The sequence below is a fragment of the Lathamus discolor genome, chromosome 1, assembly GCF_037157495.1.
Source record: "Lathamus discolor isolate bLatDis1 chromosome 1, bLatDis1.hap1, whole genome shotgun sequence".
Classification (NCBI taxonomy): domain Eukaryota; kingdom Metazoa; phylum Chordata; class Aves; order Psittaciformes; family Psittacidae; genus Lathamus; species Lathamus discolor.
This window is the reverse complement of record NC_088884.1, coordinates 149,840,003-149,862,244: the sequence shown is the minus strand read 5'-3', so window position 1 is coordinate 149,862,244 and position 22,242 is coordinate 149,840,003. Positions and strand designations below refer to the sequence as shown.

Here is a 22,242-nt window from a genome sequence, read left to right as displayed (position 1 = left end):
ATGGTTTAGCGTGAGGTGTCCCTGCCCATGGCAGGGAGGTTGGAACTAGATGATCTTGAGGTCCTGTCCAGCCCTAACTGTTCTATGATTCTAAGAAATCACCCATCTGGGCTCACATGGGCCTGCTAGCAGCAGTGCTGTGAGCTGGACGGCAGCATGTCCCAGCCACAGTGGATTTGAGCAACTTGCCCTCAGCCAGCCCTGCCTGCAATCCCCTGCTGCCCTCACCTGTTGCAGTGGTGTTGCTGGTTTGGAGAGGAGAAGAGAACAGCATTTTCCCTTATGAAATAGCAGAGCATCTTCCTTTATGTGTTGTTTCATACACACAGACATCCTAGAACTGGTAGTGAAGGATCTTCCTCTTCAGCCAGGTATTACTTTTAAATCAGGTAGCCAGGCTCACAAAGACAGCACAACAGCTGGTGTTAGACACCACAACACATTACCAACTATACCATTCACCTCTTATGTGCCCCTTAGAGATTTCCCAGCTAAGCTGCAGATGGAGAAATGAGACTAAAGTCGGCTGGCATTTGTGAAGGTTTCCTAGAACAGGAGTGGACAAGGAAGAAGGGGAAGAAGTAAGATGTATGGGAGCAATAATTCCAGAATCTCCCAAAGGAATGGTGAGAAAGGCAGGGAAGGCATGGCTGTTTCAGTCTCTTAGGTATAAGGAAAATGAGGATACAGCCTGTACCTGCAGCACCGGGTGTCCTGACTGGTCCAGCTGAAAGATATGAAAGTGTTAATCCTTCTGGAATTGGTACGGGACATTCCACTTCTTGAATTCACACAGTAAAAATAAACCTCATGCAAAGTGTATTGCCAATGGGGCTTATGCTCTGCTTTTTGATTCCATCATTTAGGAATGCAAAGTCCTTCTACCAGGTCTGAGCTTTAACAGCACCTTCTCTTTGGCATTGCCAGACTGCTGCTCAAAGTAGAGTAGATCCTTGTAATGAAGTTACAAAGGTCCATGTCTGGCTGCAGCTGCTAAGTCATGATATCTCTGTAGGGCCTGATTCACCTCTGGACATTTCTGGAGCATCGTTTCTTGAAGACTGAGGACAAAATGCTTTTCTTCCTGTGTGTCTTACCCGCTGAACTCTTACTAGCACTATTGCATGCCTATTTAGATGGCAGGGCAACAGTGAGTGTGTCCCACAGCAGGCGTATGTTTGCTGGGAAATAAGATAAATGAACAGCCTGTACATCAAATTCCTGCATGTTTAGTTGGTGGGGTAGAAGGAGAGTTTAGCCATCCTCAGCCAGTTCATGCTGTGAGCGCAGCAAGGTGTAAGCTGGACAACAGCATTCCCAGGCAGCCAGCTACTCTGAGTTATCCTCTATTGGCCAAGACAGGACTTGGGTCTTTGGATCTTTGAACAACAGTTCCTGTTTCTGCCACCGAAATCTTCTTTTAACCCTGTTCCCAGCACTCGGATGCTTCCTGTGTGACTTTCCATTCATTTCACATCTTTTTCTATCACCGTCTTTACTTCCCAGATGACCATGTTCAGATAGTCTCATGTCACTTCCCTTGTCCTCAGGTGCTCCTGGTTTCACAGTTGTGCTTCCTCTGCTCCCCAGACCTTCTAGCTTGACTTTCCTTAGAACACAGGCCCCTTGAGGCTGGCAGTAGTTTGCAATTCTTGTAGTGAGAGGTGGTTTACTAAGAAGGCACATGGGAAACACACTCTGGCGTTATTTTTCCTGCTATTAACAAGTGGAGAACATGCAGTCAGATGACATCTCATTGATTAATTTATGAGTGGTTCCTGTACAAGGGAATGGAAGAGAGAATCAAGGAACATTGGACCAATTTCCATGTGGTTACTCATTGGAAAGCTGGAAATAACCACGATGTAGTCCAGTGATTTACTCTGGATTTATACAGGTGTCAATGAGAACATAATTTGGTCCACTGGTTTTACACTACAACCCACTGGAGAGGGATAGTAAATGCGGTGGGTTAAAACCTATCTGAATGCTTATTAAGAGTCCAATAATAATGGTATTTACTGAAGATCATTTAAAAATACATTTTCTTTCTTCACTACTTCCATGCTCTCTTTTTCAGTCTCCTGTTGTCAAAATAGTCACTGAGCAACTTGGCCATAAAAATGAACAGCAATTCAAAGTCTTTACTGAACTCCATAAAGTATTCAGGACTTCTCATTTCTCTTTGTTGTCAGCTTAGATTTTCTTAGTCTTGCCTTTTTAACTCCAGAATGCACTACGTTTGGAAAGATTTCACGTAGTTTTGAAAGAAAAAGAACACATAAAATCCACTGATTACATCATGAACCTGAATTTGTTTTATCTCCTTTATGAAAAGGTTATCTGTACAATTTTAGTCTGTTATAAGATGTGCTGATAATAATTATTTGATCTCTGCATTGACCTTGTTAATACTATTCAGGGTGGTATTAATATCCTGTGAAGCCAGTGCACATGCCTGGCTTGATTCACATCACTACTCCCACAGAATGATGCACTGCAACACTTGCAACGTACTTGAAAGTTGACAATCCTTTCACTCAAAAACAAAACCGAAGTGATGAGGGGAGGAAAACTGCCTGTGTACTCAGTCAGAGTAGAAAGTACAATTAAATTAGAGCAGGAATCCTCCAAGGAGCCGGAGGTCTTTGTGCCGAAAATTTCTTGAGCCTTCTCCCTTTATTTTCATGGCATGCTAACAATGTGTTAGCTTCACAGCGTGGCATGCTGCCAGAGCATTGCGACTATTACACTCCATGCCAGATGCTAAAAAAGCTTCTTGAAATATTACTAAATAAGGTATTGTGCATGTTCTACATGGGGAAAAATAAGTGAATTCCCTGAGCAGTAAGAATAAGGAAAGCTCTTAAGTGTGTTAGCTATTTGTCAGATGCCTGTGCTTCTTTATGGTGTTTTCCTTCCTTTTCATTTAATTCTTGAACTTTCAATCTCAGCTTAATCATAGTTTTTTTAATAAAATAACCTCTAATTTGCTATCACTTTATTATGATTCAAGATTTATGTTGGTCCATTTAGAGGAGTAACAACACACCAAATTTTTGGTATCTGGAAAAAGAAAAACAGTATCAGAAAGCTTGGAATAAAATGATGCTGAGGGCTTAAAGTTAGTTCTCTGGTTGTGCATATACTTCCTACAGAAAGGGTTTGTCTTCAGGATCATAAAACACTTTCTGCAGGTTGCAATGATGGATAACTCTACCTTGCTCAGTCTCTGAGCCCTGTACTTGCTTAGTGAATGTGGGCAAGCACTGGCTACGGGGGAGGGCAAGTCCTGGGTCCCAAAGGATCATGTTCATAATGCTAACATCCAAAGCTGGAACCCAAGAGGCTTTTTTCCATAGCAGAATATTCAGCGCTAGGGATAAATAAACAGCAGCGCACCTGCATCAGCCTGGCTCACAGTCTGCTCCTGGAGGGACCATGCGATAGCCCTGGGAGCAGCACCAGCCTTTTCTCACTCATTGACTTCCTACCATCCCATCTCCTCCATCACAGCACGCTCCTACAGAAGACCCATTGGCCTTCTCACCACTCACCTGGCCTATGAACGCAGCAGGCCTGGCCTTGCTTGGGTTTGCAGGCTTTACAGCACATGCTGGGTCTGCTCACCCTGCTCATACACAGCAGGCACATCACTATAGGGGCCTCTCCTCTATGGAGGGCAATGAATTGCAGCCAGTGAGGCCCAGGCTCAGGGGGACCACAGCCATAGCAGAACAAGGAAACAAGACAATAAAAGACCCTGTCTGGTCCACGTGAAGGACTCCTGGATGCTCCTGAGGCTGTACAGGGCTTATTGTCACCTGGCCACAGTATGGCTTCAGAGACAGTAGTTGAACCTGAACTCAACATGTGTATAAACTATTTTCTACGTATCTTCTATCTACCACATTAACTCTCCCACAGGCTGCCAAGATCACTTAATTTGCTGTTTAAAATCTTAAACAGAAACTGAAATGTCTCCAGCATCATTACTAAATATGCAGTGGGGACAAGCGGAAAAGCTAAATTTATCGCTGGAAAAACAAAGCCGATACTCTTGTGTGTGGTTGGGAATCAGTTTGGCACTGCCGTTACAGCACTTCAGTGTCTTCTTTTTGTTACGAAAATTGTTTTTCTCAGTTTTCTTCAAGGCCAATCAGTAATCATTTGTTTTGTTGGGTGTGTTTTGGTCTGACAGTTTGCGTGTCTCTCTCATTCACAGCCTGATTCCTCAGTTTGCTAAGGGACAGCTGATAAAACTCAGTTTCAGATAAACCAAAAAATTACATTTTTGCCATAAATACCCACTGTGATTATGGGAAGACATACAGTCAGTCTCTTTTCATTGGCAGTGAAATCAGTGTATAAAGCATGCTTGACTATCATTGTTCATTGTTGCAGTATTGTTTTCTCAAGGACATGATGCCAAAGTCTCCTTTTTCAGTACTGTCCTTGTCTGAACCTTTAAACCCTTTCTTTCTAAATGATGAAAAGTAGTTCCCAGTATACCCTGTAAAATCCTCTGTCTCTCCTTAGGGTATTCATATCCACTACACTCAATAACAGTAAAAAGAAATATGTGATCTCGTGACTATAGCAATCATACCAATTGCTGTGGTGAGATTTTCCCAGTCGCTAATAATTTACAATCGATACCCTACCCTTTTCCCTTAGCTCCTCTCAGCGTTCAGAAATGTCTTAGTTTATGGTCTGGCAGTGTCAGAAACCATTATAATAGGGTTGCGGATTTCAGTGGCAAACTTAGCAAAGATCTTGATCCTGAGGATGTACAAGAGACGTCAGCTTTCTCAGCAGCTGCAAAGCTCTCCAAGTAACCAGCAGTTTTAATTATGAATAAGCAATCAAACCAGAGACCGCACCAATGCTTCAGATTTGACCTGAGAGTTGCCTTCAGGTGGAGGGAAGCTGGACTGTGGTTAGGTCCAGGCCGCGCAAGCCACCATCCATCAGACTGCTTCTTTCAAGAGGAGGGGTTTTGGAGAGCAGCAGGCAGGTTGTTGTCTCTCACCATGAAATTTCAGTAATGAATTATACTGCAAACGGAACAAAAAAAAATGTTAGTCCATTTCTCCCAATGGTTTTACTTTCTTTCAGTAGCATTCAGCAACATTCTTTTCAGTTTTAAATTTATCCATACTCCATCATCTTATTATAAACGTCACAATGGCACAGCAAGAGCTGGATGGTGTAGGACAGACAGACCAGGAGAGCTCTCCCTTAGAAGTAGCTTTTGGGAGTCATTAGTGTTTTTCTTCTCTCCATTTGTGCTTTTGAGTATTAACTAACTCCTCAGCACCACTATGAGGCAGGAAATTATTGCCCTTCATACAGAAATAGAGAAGTGAAGCACATCCAGTGATTTGCCCAAAGCTACAAAGAGAATTATTATTAGGACCAAGATGAAAACTGACGATTTTTCTTAGCAGCTGGTCCTGTAATGCAATTAGCAGAGCAATTTCCCTTCCCTCATCTGCTATGTTATCCTCCACCTGAGAATGGCACTGACTGCAGCAGTGCTTGCTATTCAAAGTTGAATTTTGCTGCTAAGGTTAATTTCCATTCAATAGGATGACTCCTACCAATACACTTTTGCAGCTAAAAGAAACATTAAAATGTGCCTTTGATTAAAAGTAATGTAAGAATCTCTTTAAAGGAGATGTTGCAGCATGACCCCAATACTTAGTGATTTTTCAAGATCAGCCTGATCCCTACAACAGCATTTTTTATGCCATCTAGTGGCCATAGAAAATCAAATATCGAGCTCAAACCCGGTGGGCCACCCAGCAAAGGTACCACAGCAAATCTAGCTGACAATCTGATGATCCCTGCCCTGATTAGGGCTGCTTCTGCCTCTTTTTCTTTTGCTGTTTCTGTAGCCAGTCTTTGACTTGGATGGCTAGGAGCTGTGCTACTAAAACTCTGGAAAGCTGCAGCAAGACGTGAACGGAAAACTTAAAGTAAACGGATATTCTCAGTATTTTAAGTGTTCTAAAGTAAAGCAGATGGATTTTCTCAGGGGCATTCTCAACTTACATAAATGTCATGTTTCTTTGGAATAGAGAACATGGTTTCTTGGAGAGTGTGAAGGAAACTGTGGGCACCGATGAAACAACCAATAAATAATAGCAGCTTATATACACAGAAGATGAGTCATTTGTTTCCTGAGGAGATGGACACAACCAGGCTGACCACCTGGTCCCTAAGGGGAGGACAAGCAATCCATGGGCAGGACCTTAGGGATGGGGCTTGGACCTGGGTTATTTTCTGACACCTTTTTGATTAACTTCTCAAAGACACAGATAGGGACTGATTTATGCATGTAACCATGCTCTTTAAAACTGCAATCAAAAGAAATACTGCTCTATCAAGGGCAGTAAGGAAAGACTGCATTACGTATGTTTAATTAAAAACTGGTTTGGAGAGCTAAGGAAAGCCAGGGAGCACCACAGGAATAGTGTCATTTTTCCTACTTTCCAGTGTAGCAGAAAAGTAGTAGTACCTGCCTTCTTGAATAATAAGCAACTGTTGAACAATGGGGAAAAAAACATAAATTTAGCTTGCCTGAAAATAGGTCAGCTCAATAACTAAGATCATGAACTCATAGATGTTTCTGTAAGGCATTTAAGGTGCTTTTAAGTGAATACGTTTTGAGAACTGTCATGAGAATGAATATGATTGATGGTTCCTAATGCAGATATGGTTTAAGATACAAAAAGCACACTAATTTGTCACAGTTGACTTTACATAGAAAGTGTTACATAGAAAGTTTAATACCATCTCCTGAGATAGTTTTGGCCAAGTGAAGCTAGAAGCTTACCAGATTTGGTCAACATTGTCTTTGTCTGTATACACATTAACACATGCACATTAACACATTTGTAAAAATATAACAGCTTCAAGAGAAAAGCTCCCTTGTTTGGCTTGGACTGCCTTTGACCATCCCTCATCAGCCCCAGTGGCTCTAGCTCAAGCCAGTGCCAAGACCTTGGTACGTGAGCAGCCCAAAGCAGTTGGGTGGCCTGACACTCTTCTAAACAGCTCACCCACAGGCTTCGGCAGCAGGACAGATTTCTGCTCTCACCCCAGTGCAGAAGGGCTGCAAACAGATGGCCTCCTCTAGATCCAGCTGTGCCAACACAAGCTTGTTCCCACTGTCTCCCGGTCAGTTAGGGCTCCCCTCCCCTTGCCAGACACAACAAGCCAGGGCAAACAGAGCTCTCTTATTCCCACTGTACAGGCCAACCTGGTTCATTCTGACTGAAAGAGGCCAGCTGGTGTGCTTTGGAGCACTCAGCAGAGCTGGTGCTGGGGCAAGGTGGCCAGCATGGGCAGGCAGGCAGTGACCTTTCCAGGCATTACCACCTTGGATGCTCGTCTGCACCCTCTTGAAGCTGAAGAGGATGTGGGACCACTGTGCCTGAAGAGCTGTGTGGGCAATAACCTCCAGCGGTGTCACTTGTAATCTTCATCTGGCACAGCTCCCTACAAAATGAACATCTGTCCACAGCCTAAAGACATGTTTCAGAACTGATTTAATTAGACCAGCGCAAGCACCCATCTGGACACTTTTAGCGCTTTGGCTCCCATTCACCGCAAACAACGGCAATGGGTAGAAATTGTTTTCATCTGCCCCACTTGCAAAGTGGCCAGAAGGAACACAGAACGCATCAGCCACAATAGCACCTTCAACTTTGACAAGTATGTCTGGTGAATCCTGATGAGGAGCTTTAGGAAGTTCCTACTCACCAAGAGCTCCTGCCCAAGGTGGACACAGCTGCAGAAAGGCATCAGGAGGAATGTGTGTCTGCTCCATTCTTTTCAGCTCTGCAAAGCCCAGTGTTTTAGCAGGAACAGCTGATTTCAGTGGGTACGAGAGTAGGAATGGGTTACACTGCACTATGCCCTGATCAGCCATTTACTGAATGGGATTCCTTCCCTTACCCATCTGGCTCTTATGTTCTCTTACACAATGGTACAAAGCATGCGAATGCTCCCCACATGATTTGGTGCAGTGTCAGATGGGTTAAACAGCCTGTAGAAATGGCTACTCTGCAAAGAAAGGGAGCCCCAGCAGAATGCCTTTCAATGCATTTAAATTGGTACACACGTTTCTGCAGCAAGAGTGTGATCATATCCTTAGTTCATATAACTCCTTATTCCAGCGTAGGCCAAATAAAAATAAATCGGTTGATTAGAGATCAATGAAAGTGTCCCCTGAGGATCTGGCATTTATTTAACTAAGTTATTTGAAGATAAACTAATGCAAGTTTGTGCATAAATGTTAGAAAAACATGTCATACATCTTAAAAGGAAAAATATCACCTATGACAACCATCATTTTTTCAGCACCATTTGGTGGCTGCAGATAACCCAGGTCTCTAACAGATTTTTTCTAAACTCTTAATAAAAGCCTACAATTTAGATTGCTTTTAATATACCTTATGCTTACCACCCATTGTTAAAATCCTTTTTAAGAAAAACAATTGGAATTTTAACTAGTTACAGATGGCAGAGATTAAAACTGGTCTTTACAAATATGTGTTTAAAATAGGATTTTCAAGGAGAGTACTGTTTATGTTTGCTAATGTTATTCAGGCTGTCTATTTGTAAATAGGAGTCAAAGGTTTACAAGCTTTAGCCTGTGGTAAATCAGAAGAATGAGGGAAGACCATGAGCATTGAAAACCTCTCATAGACTGAAGCTGCTTTATCCTATACAGATAGGCCACAGCAAAGGGAAAGCAATGAGCAGAAGGGAACAGATGCCCTTCACAAAATTCCTGTTGTGTTTGTGGAGAGAATAGTATTGGTAACTCATCAAACAGTTCAATTGGACTTCATGTTCGATTGGCCTTTTCCTGGTTTTTGGACTAGACTGGGACAGTAAACAGGAATGTACGCAGGAAGACAGGGAGACCTCCTGGTTCCTGAGCTGCCTGCTCTTTCTGGGAAGTGGTTCAAGTTCATGGGCAAGAGGGATTCTGAACAAAGCCTCCATTTGGACTCTCCCCACTCTGGGTCTTAGCTGCTGTTGCAGGTGGGAAGGCTGAGGATGCTCAACCACGTCCTGCTTCTCCCTGGATGAGCCTGTCCCCTGCCTGCTGTTGGAAAGCAGATGTTCCTCCAGGCAAGAGCACAAACTCCCTTTTTGCTTATCGCAAAGAGACTTGCACAACCTCTTCCTTTGCTCTCTGGCTACATTCATTCTTCCCTGAGAGATGTCAAAATGAAGCTGTACAAAACCCACAGTTACCAACCATTTGTCGTTGGGGAACGGCAGCAGCATCATTTCCATGCACTCACTACATGCAGCAGGTCTCAGCTGCCCATCTGCCCCAGGTCTGTGTGCTTTTGGGCACAGAAGGATTTGCAGACAGCCTGGCTCTCTCCAGGCCTCACTGAGGCTCCCACCAACAGGAAATGTTTAAAGAAGTATAGAGAAAAGAAAGCCCAGAGCTTACAGATGAAAATCCAAACCAGAACAACCTCTTTACTCAACGGGATCCTTGTGTTTTTTCAGACCCACTACATTTGCTAGCAGTCAGTGAGTCATTATTGCCCTTTCTTTACAGTGAAGGGCCTCTGGAGAGGAGGCTGTTTTCACCGTGATTACTTCTGCACAAGTGGTACCACCTACACAACATCTCTGGTTCTAGGGTTAAAAAGAGAGGTCTAGTCTTCAAATGTCCACAAATGATGGGAGGGCAGTGGCAGTGCGTGGGGGCTTGGTGTTGTACCTTATACCCTGTGCCTTTCAGATAGGTCCCCCTTCTGTACCTGCTGGCATGCTGCATGTCTGTTGTGGTTTGAAGATAGAGCTCGAGCAGGGAGAAGTGACTATGATACCCAGGTTCATCACAGCTTGAGTGTTTGCTGCCACAGTCTACTTTGGCCAGATTTCTATCAGGAAAATCAAGTTCCACATCAGAGTTTTCCATTTAAGGAGTTTTCCAGTCATCTTTCAACTTGGCCAGCTTTAGAATCATGCAGGGGGACAAGCCTTTGCACTATCACATCCCTGCCACCACGTTGCTCTCCAGACGGGTGCCCCTTTCTCTCTGTCCTGTGCGGACATGGTGGCAATCTAAAGGGACATACAGAGATGGCCCTGGCTGCCCCTGGGCTTCTCATGCTGCTGCACCTCTCCTTCCCCCTCACCTCTAGCCTCACTGTCTGACACTTAAAACCCAGAGGAAGCCACATCCCAATAGACAGGAAACAAAGGGAATAAGGGTCTTGTCCCCACCTACCTGTTGGGAGCAGGACAGATTTTAACCTTTGGGCTCCTGATGCTGGAGGAGAGCTCAGCATTTTCAGGAGCCCATCAAGGAGAGTGCTGGCAGTCACTGGAGGAGGAGGAGAAGGAGGTAGAGAAAAATGAAGAAAAAGAGGAAAGCCACCCTGACAGGGACTAACAAGTGTCCCATAACCTAGCCAGCATTGTGTCTGTGAGGACATGCAGTCATCAGTGACTGCTGTGTTCAGCTGGCTACTCACGGAGAGCAAAGCAAGAGTCTGTAGGATCTGATATTCCGTGCCTAAAGCAGATAAATAAACAGACTTAATTTTGTATAATAGTGAGACACATCTGTATCAAGAAACCGTGATTGTTTTGTTAGAAGTGTGGCAAGGAAAGCAGGATTTTGTAGAGTTTCTGTGAGACTGTTCATTCAGCTGTCTATAGTAAACACAAGAGAGTTTGTGCAGCTATGGTGAATTCAGAGGGGTTTTTCTTCCTGTAGGAGCCACCGATGTCTCCTGGAAAACATTACATTTACTTTTTACTACTTTTTTAATTTGAAGTCTAGCAGAATGACAGTCCCTTCTGTGGCGAGGTCCCGTCCCATGTTGTATGTCTCTGGCAGAGGCCACATAGCACAACCTCAGGCAGCTGCATTTTTTGCAGCTGTAGTTCTTCATTTTCATTAGAGATGATGGGTTTGTGCTGATCCAAAAGTATAATATGAAAGCTGTTCTTGTGTGTCATTTAGAATTTCGCTTACTGATGTTAACACACTAGAGGAAAAGAGCAGATGGCTTTTACAATACAGTGAACCATATAACCACTAGAATATTTTATTCGTAAATAAAGAACATTCAACAAAGAAATATTTATGGCAGTCGTAAGGAGTCCAAAGTTACTGTTTTTTCTGAGAAAGATAACATACTAAGGAGCAGATCAATCACTGCCTCTTATAATGAAAGAAATAGACGGAATAAATTGAAATTATCAGTTACAAATATTTTAAAGGGAGACAAAAAGGCTTAAGGGAGACAAATGCATTCTGTGCATAACTAGTCCAACAGATTTACCAGTGAGGAGTGCTGTGAAAAGCCAGAGTTTAAACTTTTTCCAAGTTTATGGATGAAGAGTCCAGCAAGGCTGACAGAAAGCAAAGACTTAAAAATGTCTCCAGTTTGGACACCCTCAGCTGCAGAGCATTGGAAGCAGGAAGATAGATAAACTCCCAATAAGGATGCTTCCCATAGCCTCGGAAGGAGCACAAGAGCCTGCTACAGCACACTGCCAGAGAGAGGGTACAGGGCTAGAAGGGCTTTTGATAATATTTACCAGAGCCATTCATGTGTAGCATTAACCCCCAAACAGAGACATAATGAAATGACTGTTATGGATGACTTCATAATTGTCCCAAGGGAACAAACCGGGTCACCAATTAATTACATGGAGAAGGAACAGCAATGGCTTATGAACTTCTCCAGAGACATAGTTTCATGCATTAACAAAATAAGCAGAACAGATAAAAACTAAAATAGAGTAGCTGTGCCAATAGAATTGTCTCCAAATGAAGTGTTTTGATATTCTCTCCTATGAACTGACAAATTTATAGAACTTATTTTTTTAACTTTACAATGTGTGTACATAAGTATAGACATACATAGGTTCATTTAAACTTTCCCAAAGACAGAGGAAAAACAGAAACCTCATAAGAAATCACAGCATCTCACAGAAAGAAAAGGAGAATTCTAAGCAGGAAAGAAATTGCGTTTGAGCATAGGAGAGTTTTCAATTGCAATTATCCTGTTCAAGACATAATGTGTATTTTAAGCAATAAACAAAATCACACTTATCAAAATAGAACTTTCTGCAGTGCCCAGTGAAGATACCTATCACAAACATAAAACCAACAAAACAGCTTATTCCATGCCAGCTTACTGTTTATCAGCTAGAAACAAATCTAAGTGCATCGTTAATTCAGGCCATCAGAGAATAGATCTGTATTAAAGAAAATTAACTCCATCAGTCAAAGTCAAATAGAAAAAACCTGTTTAATAATATGTGTGACATAAAATGCATCCACCATGCTCCAGGGCCTTGAAGAAAAGCTCTGTGGGAACAAGACTCCTTTGGCTGGTAAAGGTACAGATGCATATGTTTATGCACACACACACACACACACACATACAATTGCCTGTGATAAAATTACGCCCTGGCTGAGGGATAAGCAACTGATCCAAGACACTTTGAATTATAAGAATTTTTCATATCTTGTTTCCATGTCATAAAACTTAAATCGTTTTAGCACTGAAAGGAGAGGTCATTTTAACCAAGGCAAGAGAAAGCTTCTCCATGTTTTATGTATTTTCATCTTTATTTGCAAGTCAATACATTCTGAATCTCTGTGGGTTTCCATTAAAGTGGAAATTGCAAAACCCTTTACCTTGATGGAAACTTGAAGTTAATATGCTCTAAGCCTTGCATGACTCCTCTTTTTTTATATAGTTTATTTGTATTCACAAATCTGTAAGGAAATTTCTGAGAAGCAGATGATTAGAGGTGATTCTGGCACACTGTCTTAGACGAGCCAGAATTCCTTAAGCAACAAATTCAAAACAAGGTTACCATTAAAAATGCAAAACGGCTCATGGCAGGCAGCTGCTGTGGAGCTGCAACTGTGAAATAACCCTGAGTTTATTGTTACCATTGTAAATTTTATCAGCAGATACTTGAATGAGAAGCCTGAGTAAAACTCCAGATACTACAATGAGGCAAAGCCATGTTCACTAATTATGGAATTGCAAAGAGGGTTATTTATAACACATTTTGGTTTTAAGAAATGCGTGTACTTGGACATAATACCACTACCTTGGGCTATGTCTCCAATGCAGGCACACCCCCAAGGCTGTGTCATCTGTGAATATGACACTGTGCTACCTGTGTGTCCAATAGAACCCCTCCTGTGCTGTGTCTGGGCAATGCATTTGGCACCCTCAGGGGCACAGTGCACCACGCAGCTCAGGGTCCATCTAGGGTGACTCGAACACCCCATGATTCAAGCTTAGGTGGGACTTGTTGGCAGGCTGAGATCAAGGCAAAATGAAAATGAAATCAAATTGGTTGCTAAGCACCCTGTGATCTTCAAACCATCTAGGAATGCCCACCTATGTCCCATGGAGACCTGGCTGAGATCACCCTGAAGCATCAGACACATGCAGAACAAAGTCAAGTTAAAGCCTGTTCCTTACAAGCCAAAGGCCAGACTTTCCTATTGATGAGTGGCAAGGTGACTGACAGCTGCAGCTTCGTAGTGCAATTCCCTGGAGGAACCCAAGGAAAAAGGCACTTCCCAGATAGGATGGGTTTAAAAAACCAGTCAAGAACCTAAGTGAGAAAAGACCTTCAAGGCCACATATAAATACAAGGCACGTGGATTCAATAGAGCTATGCCCAGCTACATGAGGCCCAAATTTTGTTCTTAATGATAAGCAGGAGTATGGCTGATGTTTTGCTACAAAGACAGTAATGACCAGTTATCGGACACTAGACCTCATCTGCACTGTACTGAAAAACTGCAGGAATTATGCTGACTTCATCTATTTTAATCTCCCATGACAGAACTGATTTGAAATATGAGACAGCAATTCACAATTACTTAAGAAAAGCAGAATCTGAAAAGTGCTTTGGAAATAACAGTCTTCTGCATCAGCAGAACAACATAATCCCTGGTACTATCGATGTTGTTGTTTTACTGATGAAAAAAATAGAAGCATGCAAGATTAAATAATTGCCATGAAATAGACATTTCTAATTGAGAAATCAGATCTCCTGAAAGAAAACTCTGCGTTCTGTTTTCTTTCTTCCTCTCTGTGAAACTGATCAAACACCACCAATAAGAGTGTGCATCTTGTATCAGTGTGTACAGAATCAGGCTGACAAATGATTTTGTTTTAAATTATATTACAGGAAAAACTGTCATTCTTCTAAGTGAATTTGCGTCAGATAAATTTGTGTTAGACAAATTCATGTCAAACAAAAGACAAAGCTCTCCTCTGTTTTCCTCTCCTCTCCATCTTATGCTTGTTAGACTCTTTTTAAAGACTTGGTACGATATATTGCAATTAGGATATATAGTAGGCTATAGAAGGATATATAGTAGGCAAAACAGATTGAAAGACTCTCCAGTGCTCTATACAACAGTGTTTTTCACTCTCAAGGATTTAAAAATTAGAAAACAAGTAAATTATACAATACCTTTTTCTTCATAAGCTTTTTTCTTGGAGATTTAGAGCTGCCTGCCTGAAATGTCCAATTCAGAAATACAGAAGGAAAAAAGATTAGTGTCAGTGTTACTTCAGTGAGAAGAAGCTCTTATAATAGATTTTAGATTTTTCAATATGTTGCAAGAGCAATCCAAATATTTCTTCAAATAGGCAAACTTGACACATCTTCACAATACATAACAGTTTATGTATTAAAATAACCCCAACAACTCAGACTGAGACCCTTCAAATCCACCATAGAAATGGTCTTCAGGAAACTGACGAAAGCAAGAGCAAACCCCAAACAACACAAGTTGGTTATGTGGCTCCGTGAATGCTGCAGTAGGGAGAGGTGTAAGGATCCATATGGAACTAAACAGACCTTTTAATGTTTTGTCCTGAAAATTGTTATTTCCATATGCTTAGAGTGGACTCATGCTGCCAGATTGGGATCACAATGCTTTTTTCCTCTTGGAATAAGTACAAACTGTCAGAGCCATGAGGATGCTGACATCCCTGACTGTTCCTGCAGCATCTCCTGGGGTGTCCCACCAACTTCCCCATGGTTCAGGACCCCTTTCAGCGCAGCTGGCCCCGACCCATGATCCTGGTCTGGCCTCGGATGCTGGGGATGCCCCTGACTGCCTCCAGGCTGCCCTGCTCCCTACTGGAGTAACAGGCTGGCTCTGCCCTGCCACCCTACAGGGAGCTCCTCTCCCATCAATCACCCCCGGCCCCAGGGCACAGCCAGCTCTTTCCCAACACGGACACCTCCACAAGATGTGAAGCTGTAGAGCATCAGGCCCATCTACCAGAAACACAGGTTCTGTGTGAGTGCTTGCTGGGTACCAATAGGGTCGCCAGAGGGTGGGCTTGGGTGTAGCTGGTGTTCGTGTGAAGTCTGATGGGAGGCAGGACACATTGTCCCTCCTACTCCTCTTTGGAAACACAAGTCTTTGTTTCAATGAGCAAATACCATATAGAACTTAAATAGAATTTTATTTTGCAGCCTCAGACTGTTTAGAGCTGTCTTTCTAATGTGCATATCCTTCAATCTCGCAAAGAGGTCAACCTCACTGACAAACAGTTGTTATTTAAAGGCTTGATTTAATCAGGAAGAAGCATACTTTAAAAGTGTGCTATTACCCCAAAGAAGACATTACATAAATTTCATTCTATTTTTACATCTTCCTGGCTTCGATCTCCTGAATCTGACATTAACCATAACAATCACATGTGTGACTAAACCAGGCCAAATTCCCCTTTCTCTATTCCAGTATAAATATAGAAGTAATACTGTTGAAGTAATAGCTTTGAGGTAGACCCACAGCACGAGAACAGGATTTTTCTCACTACAGGAAAGCATGCTGATTTTGAGGCCAGATTTTTATCTCCTGTCCTAAAAAGTTAGAGCACCAATGTGAAAGAGGCCACCAGGGTTGACACGAAAGCCTGGCAGTCCCAGAGGCTGGGGACATACATTAATGTGGGTGGCATTTGAAAAGTAAGTGAGGCTTCAAAGCTCTTGAGCCATTTTCAAAGTGCCTTAGACTTTCAGAAGTTCAAGCCCCACTGATTTACAGCAAGACTTGAACTTTTAAATGCATTTATAGTTTGTGCTGATGATACGCAGCCTCCTAAGACCCACACCTATGTGAGATTCGGCTTCACAGCCGCAACCTCCCCCTTAAGTTTGACTCTTTGGTTTCATGCTGAGACTCTCCCTTTGGTGCTCCTGAGTATGGCAAAGGTGAACCAAGGGTCAGAAGATGAAGACCTTGCAGCTAACTCTGGGAAGTGGAGAGTGCAGTGCCCTGTGGACACAGCCTTGTAAGAAAGCTAGTGGTATTGCATGGTTGCTTGGTCATTGAGCCATGTTATGGGTGTATAGCCTGGGTCTCACGTTGTTGTCTGAGTATCTGTGTATCTCAAGCAGGATCCTGGGAGCTGTAGTGAGCTTTTTTCAGGACTAGTATTATCTGAGCTCTGTTGTACAGTTCTGCCACTCCTGGGAACACTACTTGGCTCGCATGGAGCGCTTCAGAAATTCCTGCTTTTGTGCTGCAACATATAAAATCTCTACAATAAAATTCAGAGTGGTTTAAGATAACTAAATTCATATTATAAGGCTTTTACAAGGCCTTCTGTCTTCTAACTGTCACATAAATAAAAACTACTTAGTCCTCCACAGTCTTGTCAGACATGCATACTTACCTGAACTTTGAAGTTAGAAAATTCATACTTTATCCTACTTTTGCAGTCCCCAGTAGCTTAGGGTCTGTTTACAACATCACCTGGACCAAAGGGACCACACTGTTTAGCAGGCCATTTCTAGCTGGGGATTTACCCATGTAAGCAACATTCACAGTTGCCTTTTTGGAAAAGCTAATGGCTTGCTGTGTTGCAACAGCAGTGCAGAGAGACCTTTCATACACTTAAAAACATTGCTAACTTCACTATGACTGCAGCTTGAAAAAATCTACTCGTGTCAAGCCCCAGACAGATGTCCTTTTCATGTGCAGCACAACAGGGACAAGAGGTTGCTACTCAGCTGAACAGGCTGCTCCCTGCCTCAGGTCGCAGTCACCACTGCTCCTCTGGCAGAGAGGTTTATGTGAGCCTTCTCCAGCTCAATTCATGGGAAAGCAACCACCTTAGTCCTGCCCAGGCATTTAAACCACTCCTTTGGTCTTTGCCTAGTTTCAAGGAGAATGTAGTGCCTGGATGGATGCCTGCTTTTCTACAGGGTTCCCAGAAAGGCACAGTGCCTGGATGATATAATTTGATGAACTTCCAGAAGAAAACAATGTGCTGGTGTAAGAGGGTCCCTTTCAGGGTATGGAAGCTTTCTTCTCTGCATGATTATCTTTTTAGACACTGAACACTGCTCTTCGGTACAAATGTTGTCACCAAGATACCAACTGCACGAAAGAAAATCCATCTTCAGAGGTGTCTGTGATCTAATAAATGACATTTACTTTGAGGGGATGAGAATTAAGCCATGCACAAGGACTTGAACATACTCAGCCAAAAATCCAGTGAATTCCTCAGTGTTGTCATGTGTCCTGAGCAAGCTTTTCTGTCTGGTCCCCATCTTTCATCCCTGTGCAAAGTGATTGCTCTCATGATGGGAGCTCTTTATGGACTTTTGCTCACAAACAAGTCTCTAAATGTGAACATAAGTGAGTGCAAGGCACAAAGCAGTGGGAGTCTGTCCCCTATGAACCATGGTGAAATCTATGACTTGCTCATTTTTCCTCATGTGCATTGTAGTCTGACATTTTCTTTTAGCTCCCTCTCTTCTTTCCTCTTTCTATGCCACCCAAAATGGTTTTCCCAGTCTGTTTTCTATTTCTTTTCTACCACTTCAAGGTTGGTAAAGCAGAACGATCTAAGATAGGAGATGGAAATTCTTCTGGTAAGAGCTGGGTAAGAATCAAGAAGAGGACACCTGCCTGAACTCTGTGAGAGATGGGCATACCGCTCTAGGCATCTATCCACACTTTTAGGTGCCTACGTACTTCCACATGCTTGACTCCAGTTCAGATTCATAACTAACCCCGCAAATTGCAAGTCACCCATGAAGACAGCTTATGATTTATGGCTCCTGTCTCTTTTTCTTTTTAATTTATTTATTTTAAGAAAATAGAGAAAACCTTTTAAGGGAGCCCCTACCTGAGGTGTAGGGACGCTTGTATCCTGAGTCTTCCAGTGTTAAACCCTGGCCATTTTTCACTATGCTTGCAAGCAAACATATTTTATCCACATTAATTTCCAGCTGTAAGCAACTGGCCCAGCTTCTCAGCTCTCTGTCAAGACAAATTCTGTCAGGTTTCATTCGTTTGTGTGTTCTGGTACAGCTGGCAGTGAAACTGCTTTGTCTGCCAGCCCTCATGCTAAAATTCCCCCCAGCTGAATCAGACTATCTCAGTGATATATGCCTTGCCCAGCTTTTCGGGAATCTTTCATAAAACAACCTTCCAAATAATGCAAATAGCTGGAACCAGAGAGACTGTGTTTCATGTCAGACACTGAGAAATAAAATCAAACACATTGAACTTCTGGTCTTGGTTATGTGCACTCTATTTTTCATGAAGGCTTGAGATGTGGTTGAAGAATCTGACCGCATTCAATGCTGTTATAAAGGAGACTGTTCAAACATTACCAGCTTACGTGAGTGAGGCTGTTAAATGTCAGCAGTGCTAATAAGGCCTTTAAGGACTGTCTTCTCAGAAATATTTAGCTGATGTTCCTTCCCACTGGCTGATTGATCCCTTTGGGCACCATCAGCCATTCTGGGATTGGGAATCAAAAGTTCAGACTGCTCAAAAACTGTCAAGTCACTCTCCCCTTCTTATACAAGAGAAGTAAAGACAATGTAAAGCCATGTGAAGATTGCTGGATTGTGTAGGTAATTCAAGGAGCATAATGGTGGGCAGCTATGGTCTTGATTCCTTTGAGTAAGGCATGGTCTTACAAGTGGAGCTCCGCAAGTCCACTGTAGTTCCCATAACACAAAACAAGGTGGGAGGTGAAGTGCCCAACTGAAGGTGAATGATCTACGTAAAATACCTGTGAAAAAAAAACCATATAAGACTTGTATTTTAAATAGCATAAAAATCATACAGTCCAAAGAAACTGCAGAGCTTGGCATGCTAAACTGCAAGACACTGTTTCTGAGGCTTTGTAGAAAGGTCAGTGGTGGTGGCAAACTGACTGGCAGGTTTAGACCTTTCAGGCATACCGACACTACTGATTTTTGTGGATCATGTTTTGAGAGGGAAAAGGCAGGCATAGCTAGTGTGTTTTCAACCTAATTGTTGAGGCTGTTTCTCTCTGCTTCTCATCCTGACTTTATCTCCTTCTCCATCTTGTTTCTTGTCGATGGGAGAGCTGGGGAATGTCTGTACATCCCACAATGGGGATACAAGGTAGTGGATGTGAGGCAGTGCGGGCCTTTGCTATTGGAGAGCCAGAGGATGTATAGACTATGTTGTTCCACACCACTAAGCCATTACTAGTGCTGCAGACAGAAAAGGCCTAGGAACATCACTACTTTTCTCTACATTTTTTTACACAAGGAAGCTAAAACACATCTTCGTTTCCTCAAATGGTTGTATATATATTGGAAATTAATTCAAAGCTAGCAAGGAAAGACAAAAGTAAGAACACAGCCAGGATAACTTGTGACTAATAATTACTGGCTTTTGACTGAGCTTTCATTTATAACACATATTTATGGGAAATTATGATTGTTTCAAAACAATGCCAATTAGTAAATTTTAGAATTAAGACCTGCATAGCTGAACAAGGGAGGAAGTACCAGGATCATGTGTGAGGAAGTCTCAAAACTGGGAATTTGCTGCAATAACCTAAATTCCTAAACTTAAAAAAAAATTAATGATAACATCTATTAGTAATTAAGTGAGATTTCCTAAAGGCTTGATGTTAAAAATCCTCCAAGACCTTTAGGCCTCTAGGCCCAGCATCTAGTTTCAATGGGAATGTAACACACAGAGTATCTTCTCAAGGTCATAGAATCATAGAACAGTTGGGGTTGGAAGGGAACTTTAAAGGTCATCCAAACCTCCGTGCAATGAGCAGGGACACCTACAACCAGATCAGGTTGCTCAGAGCCCTGCCCAACCTAATCCTGGGTGTTTCCAAGGATGGGGCATCTACCACTGCTCTGGGCAACCTGTTCCACTCTTTCACCACCCTCATTGTTAAAAATTTATTCCATCTATCTAGTCTGAATCTCCCCTCTTTTAATTTAAAACAATGACCTCTTGTCCTTTCACAACAGGTCCTGCTGAAAGGTGGGTTCCCATCTTTCTCATAAGCTCACTTTAAGTACTGAAAGGCCTCAAAAAGGTCTCTTCAGAGCCTTCTCTTCTTCAGGCTGAACAGCTCCAACTCTCCCAGCCTTTCTTCACAGAAGAGGTGTTCTATCCCCTGATCACTTTTGTGGCCCTATTCTAGACCCACTATAACAGATCCATGTCTTCCCTGTACTAAGGACTCCAGAGCTTCCAGGTGGGGTCTCACTAGAGCAAAGTAAAAGGGCAAAATCACTTCCCTTGACCTCTTGGCCATGCTTCTTTCGATATTTCTTAACAGAGTGCAGTATGTATTAAGTCCAGAATAGGGGTTTAAATATTTTTCCAGCGTTGAATGAATCAGATGGGTTTATGCACAAGGACAGTTATTATGCTGCTCATGCAATTTCATTAATGATGGAGCAAATGAACCTGACACACTCACTTGGACAAACCGTTCCAAAAATCACTGCACATTAGAACTTACCAGCACATCCATCATCTCCCAGTGAATGCTTTGGCATGTACTCTTGCTCTACCCGGTGGAACCTATTGAAATGCTATTTTCTAAACTTGGAATAACACTGTGTTTATATCATTCTCATTATTACTTTTGGTGATGGTTTTGTTGAAGACGATCATTATTATTGTGAACAAGAAAACCATGTGCCTGTTTTGGGGAAAATAATTAACTCCTCAAATGTTGGTTTTCCTTGAATGAAACTATTTGGCATATACAAATGACATCGTTTCCTACCCCAGTTTATGGACAAAAGTCTGTATCTTTAAAAAAATATACAAACTATACAGTCTGAAACAACATGACCAAAGTGTAATTTATGATTCACTTTCTGCCCACCAGTTAACTCTCTGTGACCAAGTATTTCACCTCAACATAGATGGCTCCTGAGAAAGTGATCTCTAACTTTGTAAGCATAGGTGAACTGAAATCTCTGATTTTGGCCTCTTAATTCAGCCTGAAATTTCAAAAGCATGGACATATGTTACCATCCACCTTTAACATTAAAATTTACCTTTTAGAGCACTCACCAGGAAACAGGCGGATGGGCCCAACACTGCATCCTTCCTTGGCCTGAGGAGATTTACATTTTCCAAAAGATTTCTGCAATAATAAAGACAGGTATCTTCCACTCCCCCTTTTAAGACTGGACCACTACACAGGAAGAAATGTAAGACCCTGACGTCAAGGGGCAAGCGAAGTCCTGATTCTTTGGTCTACGCATGGTTTCCCAAATGTCATTTGTCGGCTGCCACTGTTGGAAGCAGGTTCCTGTATTCCCCTAAAGCCCAAATTCAGGACTGTAAGCATTATCACTGAACGTTATCACTATTTTCTCAGTCCTCCTCTGTTCTCCTTGCAGTCCCACCATTCTGCTTTACAGCCCCAACACATCTTAAGATCCTCAACCCGTAGCTGAAAGCTCCACATATTCTCCTCTGTGCCTTCTCTTTCCCAAACTGGTTCTCTGACCACAGTGCCCCAGCCATCTATGGCACATCCTTATTTCAGCAACCCCCTTCCTCTCACTTTCCCCAAATGTCTTTTTTCCCATGACCTTAGCAGAAGCACATGTCCCAGAGTGACTGATTTCCTGTAGGCACATGAGAAGAGCAGCAGGGGAGGTCTGGGAGCTGGAGACCACTTCACACATCAATAAGTTACTGGCCAGCCAGTGACAGGAGCAGCTGTGTGAAGGCTCTTACTCTGATTTGTAAAAGGTCCTGGACACAGGAAAAAACAGCAGTTGTTGGGATTGTTTTTGCTTGGCTTACATGCAACACAGTGTGGGAACATCTCGCCTACCAGTTCTGACATTTGTCTGGCAAAGGGCTGGTTTTGTTCCAGTCCTTGATCCTCAGGTCGTGTCTGCTTTTTATCC

The 22,242-nt window shown here is 42.6% G+C and overlaps 1 protein-coding gene across 3 annotated transcripts in view; it reads left to right on the top strand.

Annotated features, from left to right (window-relative positions):
• The window catches only part of C1QTNF7 (C1q and TNF related 7), a 36,037-nt gene that overhangs the window by 9,360 nt on the left and 4,435 nt on the right, over window positions 1-22,242 (top strand). Inside the window, exon 2 of one of the 3 annotated variants that reach the window (XM_065659118.1) lies at window positions 21,383-21,663. The exons of the other annotated variants lie outside the window; for them this stretch is intronic. The gene's annotated coding sequence lies outside the window, so the exon portion shown is untranslated. The remainder of the gene's footprint in view (window positions 1-21,382; window positions 21,664-22,242) is intronic. 3 annotated transcript variants of the gene reach the window in all.